The sequence below is a fragment of the Phyllobates terribilis genome, unplaced genomic scaffold, assembly GCF_046119375.1.
Source record: "Phyllobates terribilis strain yellow unplaced genomic scaffold, ASM4611937v1 Scaffold_11__3_contigs__length_659146591, whole genome shotgun sequence".
Lineage (NCBI taxonomy): Eukaryota > Metazoa > Chordata > Amphibia > Anura > Dendrobatidae > Phyllobates > Phyllobates terribilis.
In genome coordinates, this window is record NW_027362771.1 from 530,356,881 (window position 1) to 530,369,375 (window position 12,495).

Here is a 12,495-nt window from a genome sequence, read left to right on the forward strand (position 1 = left end):
CGGCTGGTATGCAGACAGGTGGGTACTGGCAAGCACGGCTGGTATGCAGACAGGTGGGTGTGACGCCTCTACTCAGAAAGCCCTTGTTTTACCCTGGGTGTTGGGGGACTCAGTGTCGGGCTCTGTGTTGAAGAGATGGGGTGCAGCCATGGCCTGGGCCCGACCCGTGCTCAGGGCCGTCACATTAGAAAGAGATGGTGTGGGCTTGTCCGGGTTGAGTGGCTGATTAACGACTACGCCACCTGTGGTGTCTGGTGAAGAGCCACCAGCGCCGCTAGCAGTTCGCTGAGGCCCGGTGTCGTGGCGGCTAAAGTTATTACTGCTCCCCACAGGCGGAGCAAGGCCTCAGGGCAGGCAAACAGGATGAAGGGGGGTAGCAGTAGCGCGGGGAGTACGGGCACCGAGTCGCGTGGTATGGCGCGTAATGAACAGTCCGGAGGCCATAGGGGTGAACTTCCAAGGCTTTACTCACTCAGAGATGTTAGCGGGAAGGCGACTCCCTGCTCCTCGCGGAGTCCTGCGGCCACCAGGGATAGGGGTCCAACTACCTCCGAGGAAGTCCAGTGTTCGGTAGCGACCTTTCACCAGAGTGTTCCTGCACTACGGACTTCACCCTTTCCCGTCTGTGCGTGTGTGGATAGGCCGGGTCTCCCTCTGAGCTCCTCTCAGGTGTAGGGCTCGGGTGGCAATTCCTCTCTATCCGACGCCCAGCGGGATCCTCAGGGCCTAACCGGGCTTTCCCGTCCTGGACGTAGAGTACAAGGTCGGGTATCGGGGGCCGGTACCCCTCTTGCAGCCGGAATCCCTCTGAATAGATCAGGTAGGCGAGGACAGGTGGTGTACTCTGCTCCGTCTACATCCTCCCCGGGACCCATTTGCTAGGGAGCCACACTATAAAGCTCCCGGGCCTTCTTGATCCTGGTCCTCGGCCGGGTTGAGACATTCCTTGTCTGCAACCTACCACTCGTCCCAATATCAGGGTACAAGGGCTGTGTCCCATGCCGGTGCAGGCCCACACAGGATCTGTGCTCCCGGAGGGAAGTTACATTACACACAGTATTTTGACAGCACAGTGACAGCCGACAGACTAGCAAGGGCTAGACTGATGGACCACAGAAGAACCAACTAACAAGGACAGAAGGACCAAGATCAAAGATGGTATACTATTAAGTACTAGACTTGAAGTGTAACCTACTAGTTGTTCCTCCACCCACACCCACTAACTGGTTCCTACCACTTTGTGTTCCCCAGTCTCCCTGTAACCAGGGGAGCAGCACCTAGTGTTTACTAGCTCCCTCTGGTGGAATGTGGTGTTGGATGCAAAAGGCTAGGTCACAACCATCACACTGACCTTACCTCAGAGGAGGAACACCACACTCCATTGAAGAAGTGCAGCATTCCTGTGGCGGTCGAACCCTCAGGGGCGCCACATTGGCACTGGCAAAAGCACGGCTGGTATGCAGACAGATGGGCACTGGCAAGCATGGCTGGTATGCAGACAGGTGGGCACTGGCAAGCACGGCTGGAGTGCAGACAGGGAGATACTGGCAAGCATTGCTGGAGTGCAGACAGAGAGGTACTAGCAGGCTGGAGTGCAGGCTGGATAGGGTCCAGTACAGACTGGGAGATAGGAACAGAGCCGCAGATGCGGTAGACAAGCAGAGTAAAGCGAAACCGCTGGAGCGGAGGACAAGGCAGAGCAGAGAGGAACCACCGGTGCGCTGAGCAAGCAGAGCGGAGCGAAAACCGCAGGTGCGGTGGGCAAGGCAGAGCAGAGTGAAACCGCCGGAGCGGTGGACAAGGCAGAGCAGAGAGGAACCACCGGAGCGGTGGTCAAGGCAGAGCAGAGAGGAACCGCTGGAGAGGTGGACAAGGCAGAGCAGAGCCAAACCGCAAGTGCGGTGGACAAGGCAGAGCAGAGCAAAACCGCAGGTGCAGTGGACAAGGCAGAGCAGAGCGAAACCGCAGGTGCGGTGGACAAGGCAGAGCAGAACGAAACCGCAGATGCGGTGGACAAGGCAGAGCAGAGCGGAACCGCCGGAGCGGTGGGCAAGGCAGAGCAGAGAGAAGCCGCCGGAGCGGTGGGCAAGTCAGAGCAGAGGGAAACCGCTGACGCGGTGAGCAAGCAGAGCCGAACAGGGCTGAAGGTGCAGGCAGAGAGGAAAGGACTCTGTTCACATGGAACAGACTGGAAAATACAGGAAGATGGCTAGAACACAGGAGGTAGATACGGAGGAAGGGAAAAGGGACAAGCAGAACCAGATACACACAAGGTACTTACTAAGAAGTAGCGAGTGGACACAAAACTCACAAACAGAAGTACAGAGACAACGAGTTGGAATTAGGTGCAGGTTCAGATACTGCAGGAAAAGGGAAGGTACGGACATAGAGACAAACATGTAACAGGCTAGGATACAGTTCAGACAGGAACTGCTACTGCAACGAGATACAAGAACGAGCCTGGATATACAGCCCCCAGAGTGGCGGAAACAGACTAGAAGTCACAGGTAACAGGCCTGGGTATACAGCCCCCAGAGTGGCGGAAAAAGACTAGAAGTCAGAGATAACAGGCCTGGGTATGCAGCCCCCAGGGTGGCGGAAACAGACAAGATACAGGACAAGACCTGGCAACTCAGAAGCAAGGAGCACACTGATAGTTAGTGTTGCTCAGGCACCTCCGTCTGGGAGGAGGGGGTTTAAATATCCAGTGACTCACAGCAATAGGCTGGGGACGCATTAGGAGCACGCCCACAGCAGCTATAAGAATCAGGAAGTAACCGGGCCACCGCCCTAAGCAATCAGACAAGAGACATGCACACAGCATGAACTGGAGCAAGGTTTGCAGGCTGGACTGATGGGTAAGATTGCGGTCTTGAATAGTGGGAGGTGGTGCACTATGCAAGCACACCGCCAGGGATGTTACATAATGCAGCCAGGGATTCCTCTATACGGGGCAAAGGGTATGCATCCTTGTGTGTTATGCGATTTACCTGTCTGTAATCTACACACATTCTCATGCTTCCATCCTTTTTCCTGACTGGGACCAGGGGAGCTGCCCAGGGACTACAGCTATCCCTTACTACCCCTGCCTTCTTCATGTCGTGCAACATCTCCTTCGCCTTCTGGTAGTGTGCTGGTGGTATGGGCCTGTAACGTTCTTTGATGGGAGGATGGTCACCTGTGGGTATATGGTGTTGTACCCCTTTAATCCTCCCAAAGTCAAGTGGGTGTTTACTGAATACCTGCTCGTATTCCTGAACCACCCGGTATACACCCTGTTTCTGATGGGCAGGAGTGGTGTATGCCGTGTGTATGCAGTTGTTATCTACTGTGTACAGTTTGGCAACAGTGGCGTAGCGTGGTAATCTAACCTCGTCGTCCCCATAGTTTAGGAGGCGTACGGGCACTCTCCCATTACGTACATCCACTACCCCTCTGGCAGTCAAGAGTGTAGGTCTATGCTCTGAGCTAAGGGGCTCTACTACCGCCTGGTAGCTCCGTCCTTTGAGACCTATTGCATCTCACTCATCGGGGGAATCACAATGGGTATCGGGTCTGTCACCCGCACATTACCAATTTCACCACCTGATAGCTTTACCTGTTGCTGGTACATAAGGGCTCGGATCTCTTTCTGGAGCACCCTCCTCTGCCCTGGTTTGGCAGTGTCCGCAATCTGTTGGATCAAAAACAACACTTCTCCCAAACAGTTACAGACAATATTTGTGCCAAGTACCATATACAAGTCTGTATCATCAGGATTAGTCTCTACTACAATTAGTCCCTGGTCCTTCAGTTCCACTTTTCCCACCTTTACTGCCTCATCCTTAACCCCAACTAGGTTAAGGGGAAGGCCATTGGAGGCATACACGGAAAGGTTTGAAGCTGGCGGGCGAAGTTTGTCTATAGACCAGAACCATTTGTAGAGGACATCTGGCATGATGGTTACCTGAGATCCAGTGTCCAGCAGGGCAGGTGTCGCGATGCCGTCCAGCACAATGGACAGGAAAGGTCTTCCTCCCACAAACCGATGGTACCAGTTTGATGGGCCTGCTTGATTTACTCCTGGGTGTCGGCCCTCGGCCCCAGGGTTTGCTCGTTTAAAGGACAGTTCCGCACTGTGTGGCCTGCCTTCTGGCAGCGGTAGCAGATGAATTCTCCTGGAGGGTGACGTTGGTCGTTGGTCCTCCCACGGGGTGGCATTGTCCTCCTCCAGGGCAGTGTGGTCCTCCTACGGGGTGGCGTTGTCCTCCTTCTTCTTCTCATCCAGGGGACATCCTCAGGGCTGTCGGCGAGTAGTATCCTTCCTTCCGGCTCGGGCTCCTCCTGTAGCTGCAGGGTGCTCAGGACAGTGGCCAGGGCTTTACTTTGCTGACGCACTTCAGAGCGTAGGCTGTCCAGCTCACTAGGGGGCACTGTTTGCATCTTTGTTTCGGCCATTAGTGAAGGAGCAGTGGGTGCTGCGGGCACTGGGGTGGCCCCACCCTGGTAACGTTGGACAGCAGTATCTGTTGTTTCCAGGGGCTGCAGACCCTTTATAGCCATATCCTTAAGGATGTCGAAGGTGGCATCTGGATGATCTAAGGCCCACCACCGTACAGTTCTGCTCTCCTCCTGGGACCTCAACCCCCGGATAAACTGTTCCGTCAGCATTTTATTTTCATCTTGTATGCTGGCTGGACTAACCTGTTTCAGGGCCCGCAGGGCTTCCTGTAAGTGGCAGGCATAGTCCCGGATACTGTCCTCAGTTTTCTGGACACAATGGTAGAACCTCATCCTGAGATCCGTCTCGGTGCGGTTTTCAAACACAATCTGCAGTCTCTTAAAGATGATGGATACTGATTCCTGGTCTGCGGCTGGCCAGGTTTCAACCTCCCGCTCTGCGGCACCAGTCAATTGTCCCAAAACTACAGCAGCTCTCTGTTTGCCAGTCAAAGAATACATATCTAGCACACCACATATTCTTCTCTTGAATCCGGACAGGGTGTCCGGTTTGCTGTTATACTGGGGGAGCCACTTCGCTCCAGGGATATACGGCAGGGCCATAGGTAATAACGGGGTCACGACCCCTGCTGGTGGAGCGGACACTCCGGCCTGTGCAGCGCCGGGCGCAAGTTGGGCATCAGGAGCGTTAACCGGTGCTCCGGCGGCTTGCTGGTCGTCGGCCATTGTTGCGCCCCCCTAGTGAACCGGAGCCTACCTTCTTCAACCGGTAGGTCGCAGCTCAGCGGGCGACGGTCTTCTTCCAGGACCTTGCGTCGCTCGCGTCTGACATCAGAGCGTCCTCTGGCTCCTTTCAGGACCTGACGCTTCCTGGTTCAACGTCAGGGGCGGGGCGTGTCCTGGGCTTCGCGCGCTTTAGCAGTTACACCTCCCAGGTTCCCGCGGTTACGCCCCTCTTCTTCCCGCGCTGCAGCGCGATAATGGCGGCGGTCCTCACCGCAGTTTAACACACAGTTCAGTTCAATAAAGGCGCACAGTACCCGGTGACAACGGGCACGAGATCCTGTTCGTGACGCCAAAAGCTGACTCGCCCCCAGGGCCGTGGGGTACTCGGCAGCCGGGCCTCTGGTTGCCGGGGGATATCACGGTGGCTGGCCCGGTCCGTGACCCAGGGCGGTCAGTGAAAAGGGGAACTTCTATTATATCGGGTTTTTGGGATTATTCGTGACGCCACCTGTGGAATGCGGCTAAGGAGTGCCGCCGCTGCGGAGCAGTCCTCTGAGGCAGATGGTAGGGCAGCTTGTGATGGAATGGCTCCCCACAGGTGGAGCGGGCCTCAGAGCAGCGTGGGGGATGTACTGGATGGTGGTGCAGGGGAGAGACGGCAGGACGGTCCCGGAGGAAGGATGGACACTCACACAGGGGTAAGTTTCAGTACCTTTACTGGTGATACTGCAGGCACGTTCCAGGGTACTCCAGGTGAAGGGCGCACTTCTGGACTCTCCCCAGTGAGCGGGTATAGGGCCTCCTGATCCGTTGCTTTACTCTCTAAGCTTCTGGCCTGCCTGGAGCTGGGCCTAGCTTGGTTACTGTCTCTCTCATGCACCTGCTGACTTGGTGGTAGGGCCTTCTCTTTGGAGATCACTCTCCCTGGATGCTGGGACCTCCGTGACTCCTAGCCCTGGTACTTTAGTCAGTGTTTGGTGTACCTGGGACCTGTAGTCCTCCAGGGATTCCGGTGGTTCCTACTGGGTGTAAAGGGTCCCTGTAGGCACGGACCCGGTGTCCGGTATATATATTGGGGTGAGCCTGGTATGCTCCTCTGCCTCCTCACTACTTCTTCCTCCTCCTCTCGCTTTCGGCCCACTCAAGGCCCTCACTAGGCTTCCACACGTGCTGTAGGCCTTGGCTCACCTAAGCACAGCAGCCAGCTTGCTGCTTTCTTCACTGCTCTCAGAGTGTCAGCACACTCTCAGCTCACTCTGAGCTCTGTCCCTCTCTGTGTCTCAGCAGGAACTCATCTCTAACCGAGCTGCCTGGCTCCACCCTCCCTATATATATCCCTATCTGGGCTCCCTCTGCTGGTCTGAGGTGGTAGGGTGGAGGTGTGTGAATGTGTGAGGGCCTGTTGTGGAGAAGTCCATCCATGCACCCTTCTAAGTTCTGTGGCACCAATGCGCAGCAGGGCGCTACATCTTGTTCTAAAGAAATCCACTTTTTCTTAATATATATATGAGCTGTTAAGCTCTATGGGCCGGACATAGATCTCCCTGAGAATCTGCCTTCATGGACCTATGTCTGTTCTCAACCTATGTAATTATGTACTGTAGATGTCCAACACTTACCCAGCATGGTCATCCCATCTGGTTTGCACTTAACGAGATAGTCATTTGAGTTGCAACAGTACAATGATGCAAAAAATGAAGGCGAGGGATGGAGTGCTGCCTCAGATGACATGACCTCCACAATCACCCGACCTCAACCCAATTCAGATGACTTGATATGAATTGGATGTAGAGTGAAGGCAAAGCAGGAAGTGCTCAGCACCTCTAGGAACTCCTTCAAGACTATTGGAAAGTCATTCCTGGTGAGAACCTGATGAAGCTGCTTAAGAGAATGCCAAGGGGGGTATAAAGCAGTCATCAGAGTAAAATAGGGGCTACTTTGAGGAATCTAATGTTTAACACTTATTCTGGTTTGTTTCACACATGTTTCTTTACTAATTTTTTTCCTTATCAGTTACTTGATGGTTTTGCAGCCTTCAGCCTGAATCTAAAATGTGCACGTTTCAATAAGAACAAGGAGAACCATTGCATGAACAGGTGTATCCCAACTTTTGACTGGTACTGTATGTGTGAGTTTCTGTACCTAGACTATATAAAGAAAAGTATTGTGACACACCACATATTCATTAAATTCATTTTTGTTATCCAGCCCCATTACCACAAGCGTATAAAATCCAGCCCCTTGCCACGCCATCTGCCTTTATAAACATTTGCAAAATACCTGAATTTTTCCTTTTAAATATTCCCCTATCATCTGTGAGTGATATTATTGAAAAGTTAGAGTATTTAGTGACCATATCAACTTGGCCACCAAGTGAAGAGCACATAAAGATACAGAGTTGGGTTGTTGAGATCATAAAAGTCACCAACTCTCTGCTAATCCATAACTGCAGAGTCTAAACCGCCTCTGCTATTAACTGCATAGGTTCACATATCTAAACAGCTGCAAGCCTTACATCACCAAGCACAGAGAACCAAGAGACAGAAGGGGATGTGTAAAGTCACCATCACTGAACTCTGGAAATATGTTCTGTGCATTGACGAATCACACTTCTCTATCTGGCATCTGATGGACGAGTCTGGGTTTGGTAAATACCAGGAGAGCGTCCCCCGCCTGACTGCATTGTGCCAACTGTAAAGTTTGAAGGAGGTGGGATAATACTATGGGTTGTTTCAAGGGTCAGCCTAGGGCCATTAGTTTTGGTAAAGAGAAATCTTGATGCTTCGGCTTACCAGGACATTTTGGACAATTGTAGCTTCCAACTTTGAGGGAACAGTTTGAGAAAGACCCTTTTTTGTTCTCCAAGCACAAAGCGAGGTGTATAAAGACACGGTTGGGGGAGTTTGGTGTGTAAGAATATGACCGGCCCCACAGAGCCCTGATCTCAACCCCATATGACACCTTTGGGTTGAACTAGACTGGAGATTGTGAGCCTGGCATCTCCTCCTACATCAGTGTCTGACCTCACAAAGGCTCTTCTGGATGAAGGGGCAAAAATTCCCACAGACATCTCCAAAATCTTGTCAAAACCCTTCCCAGAAGAGCGGAAGCTGTTATAGCTGCAAAGGGAAGAACAACTCTATATTAATGACTATAGATGTATAATGGGGGGTCATATAAGCTCCTCTAGGTGTAATGTGAAGGTGTCCCAATACTTTCCTCCATATGGTGCATATAAACATATAGTATAGAAGAGTCTCCTTTATGTGTCAGAGGTGCTGATCTTGGCCTTGGAATTTTATGGTAATGACCGTGATAATGTGTTTGTCCCGGCACATTATGATAACCTACGTCATACCATTCCTATAAATCATGCACATGTTTCCGTGTATAGCAATGTCTAGCACACACTGTCACAGCTGCTCACTGGCTTGCATGCTTGTAATTTAATATAAAACAGGCCATGTCTCATTATCTGCAGCACATTAGCCAAGAGTCGGGAGCCAGGAATTGATACCTCCTTGTGTCCGGCAGGGGAGCCGGGGATGAAGGTCATTGGAGACTATAGATTATGGATTTGTCAGGTTTCCTGTGCGTTATTGGGGAATAAGCAGCTGTTAGACGAAAAGGTCTTGGTGCAGTAACAACCAGGGACATGGAGGAGAATATAGGTCTATATTTAGGAGTTCAGCGAGTTTTTTTTTCATTATTCCAAATGAGAATATCACTACTGAATGATTATCTCGTAAATTATCAGTCTGTAATTTCCATACAATTACGAAAGATTTCCTTCTGACTTTGGCAGCCTACCGTATTTAAAGCGTACATTTACAGAGTTTTCTTTTCTGGATTTTGAAGCAAATATGCTCTAAAAATCCATGTCAAAAAGCCTCTGTGTGAACCAAACCAAGCCAAACCATTGCACCCTGTGACACTGATACAAGAGATAGATGATTGTAGAAAGGGTCTTATTCATACCCCCAACTTTCATAGAATAAAAAAAAAGAGGGATAACGTGTGCGCTGCGGCAACATTTTTGGCCATGCCCTTAACCATCTCCCCCTCGTTGCACTCTTAACATTTCTTTCTTTAGTGCAGCAGATGTAGCTGGAACAAATCCAGGTAGAGATGTGACAGCATGTACATGTAGTACTTAAGAGGACAGGTGACTGAGGGTATGAGCCCACAATGGCTTTTTTCAGGCAGATTCCGCCTGAAAAAGCGCTGCAAAACTGTTGGAAAAAATGAACATAATGCACAGCGATGTAACAATGACATTGCTGTGCACATGTTCCATGTTCCATATATAGCATAGTGGTGGCTTCCAAACAGAAGCCACATGAAAAATGGACCAGTCACTTCTTTTAGTTGCTTCATGGATTCGAAAAGAAGTGAAAAAAAGATGGAACAGCAAGTTCTGATATCGTTAAACATATGATCATTCTTTTTGGTGTTTTTTTAGCGCTTTTTCAGGTGGGTTCCAGCCTCTTGTATCTGTTACAGGTGTAGTTACCCCCATGAATAAAGATTGTCATCAAAGTGTTTTAAAGTGAACCTGTCACCAGGTTTTTACCATATGAGGTAAGACCACTACCTTTCAGCCCTCATATACAGTATTCTATAATGCTGTATATAAGCCCCTGATCCGACCTGCAAGACAATAAAAAGAGTTTTTATTATACTCACCTGTGGGGAGGTCGGGTCCGAGGGGTGTCACTTGTCTTGGTCCGGCGCCTCCCTTCTTGTTGTGATGCCGTCCTCTTTCTTGCTTCGTGTGGATGACGTGTGCCCAACGTCATCCACACAGTCTCCCCAACATTGCGTTCCTGCGCTGGTGTACTTCTCTGCCCTGACCAGGGCAGAGTAAAGTACTGCAGTGCACAGGCGTCGGGGCTCTTTGATCTTTCCCGGCGCCTGCGCATTGCAGTACATTACTCTGCCCTCGTCAGGGCTGAGAAATACACCTACGCAGAAGTGCAATGCCGGGGAGACTGTGTAGTTGACGTACGAGATGCGTACTCTACACGAAGCAAGAAGGACGGCATCGCAAGAAGAAGGGAGGCGTTGGACCAAGACAAGTGACACCCCTTAGACCGGACCGCCCCGCAGGTGAGTATAAAAAAACTTTTGCTATATATGAGGGCTGAAAGGTGGTCGCCATATCTCATATGGTAAAAACGTGGTGACAGGTCCTCTTTAAGTACTGGTCACTGTGGCCATCACAACGGCAAGGGAACTCGAAACTTGTTTTTTCTTAGATTTAGATAAAAGCCATCATTGTCTATGGGCAATTCTGATGGCACAGTAAGAACATTATGTGGGTTTTATTTACTTTGCGTGCCTACACATTAAGTCCCACTGCACTATGATTGTGTCATATGATGTAATTAAAGCAATACAAAGTATTTCTCCCAATTATATTCACCGTAAATTAGAATACAGATGAAATGACTGTGCTCCACATCTCAGTAATGTCCTCCTTCGTGCCTATACTTGGACAGTAAACAGTCTGAGCGCTGCAAAATTCTTGGCCAATTAAATTTCAGATTTTGGCATCTTCTGTCCTAAGTAGGAAACATGTTTCTCATTCCATTTTTATGTATCATTTCTAGTGCTTATTGAATCCACTTAACCCCTTTGGTGTTTGCAGAAAAAAACTTAGTGGTAACAGTTTAGTCTCCTTAACCAGGCATTTCTGCATACTTCGTTATACTTGTACCTTTTTGGCAGTGTCCTACGTACCCGACCTTAATGTCTTTGATATGTCAGTGCTCCTAAAGTAACATAAGTGAACTATTTTCTGCCTCCGAGCTTTATTCGATAGCCTATGAGTTGCATCTAATGACGTTTTATGCACCTTGTCACATTTTTGGGGACCCTCTTATTTGTTGGTATAGTTAAAAAAAGAACTCTAGTCTTTTACCGGACCCCTTCGGCTCCTCAGTATTAAAGACTTTGTCTCCTGTCGTTTTCCTGACTGTTTCTTCTGGCTCGGAAAAATGTGACCTCTGCAGTCACCCAGCAGGTCACCTCACTCCGGATGCAGCAGCAGGGAACCAGGTGAGACAGGGGGACTCCGTACAGAATATAGAGAAACAGCAGGGTCTGGTTGGCGAGTATAGATTTGTGGATTATTTTTGCACCACCCTGGTCTTATTAATGGTCTTTTTTAAAGATATGACATCATTTTATAATTGTGGATGGCTGAAATATGGGACCACTACCAATTTTGAAAATTAAGGTGCTCAGTCTGCCCAGTGGCACCTTGAAATTGAGACCGATCGCGGTTCCTGACACATCTTGGTGGCCAGGAGACTCGATGTGCTGGGAAAAACAGTAAATGGGTCATGGTGCAGCACGGTGGCTCAGTGGTTAGCACTGGAGTCCTGCGTTCAAATCCCACCAAGGACAACATCTGCAAGGAGTTTGCATGGGTTTCTTCCATTTTATTCCCACACTCCAAAGACATCCTGATAGGGACTCAATCCCCAATGGGGACAGTGGCTATGTCTGTAAAGGGCTGTGGAATTAACGGCGTCATATAAATGTGTCAAATAAAATAAAAATATATAAATAAAATAGTGCTGCATTCCATTCATTCTCATTTCTGGTGGAGGTCCCAAAGATCAGTCCCTCACTTGTCATAAAGTGTTGGCATATAATGGTGAAATGAGATCACTTTATAAGACAGGAATACCCTTTAAAATTAGTCCTACTGTACGGTGTTTTGCCACCCAGGACAGAAGGGCCTGGTACTTGTTTCCCTCTCCATGACCGTAGGACCAATTTCCCAGCTGGTGCTTGCTGACAATACAGTTCCTCTGGGGAGTCCTGCATGAGTTCTCACCACTCAGTAACAAGAGGGATAGGAGCAACCAGGACTGCGCCCCCTATCCTCAAGGGTCCCATAGCATAACACATGCTGTTTCTCTATGGTATGAATGCCCTTGATGGTTGGCATAAGCTAGCAATTGAGTAGAAGATTTCTCCAGAGGTCATTGTTGTACCCTTGTGCAAAGTCTATTTGTGAACCTCCAAGAAAAGTGGGAAGAAGGGAGCGAAAACTTTTTTGAGAATATTTCTGAAAATTGGTTGTCAGGCCAATTAAAGAAAATAGTTTTTTTCTTACATTTAATAGCATATACTACTGAAAACGTGTCCATACACAGTCAGGACCCGCTGACTATCTTATCTATATGGGGGCCTCTGAAATTTCCCCTTTAAGTGACATTGGGGGAAGAAGGATCATGTTAAAATTCAACACAGGATTCTTAAGGCGGTGTTCTACTTTTGAAAAAGTAGACCCTAAACTTTTCCTGTGATGTAAAC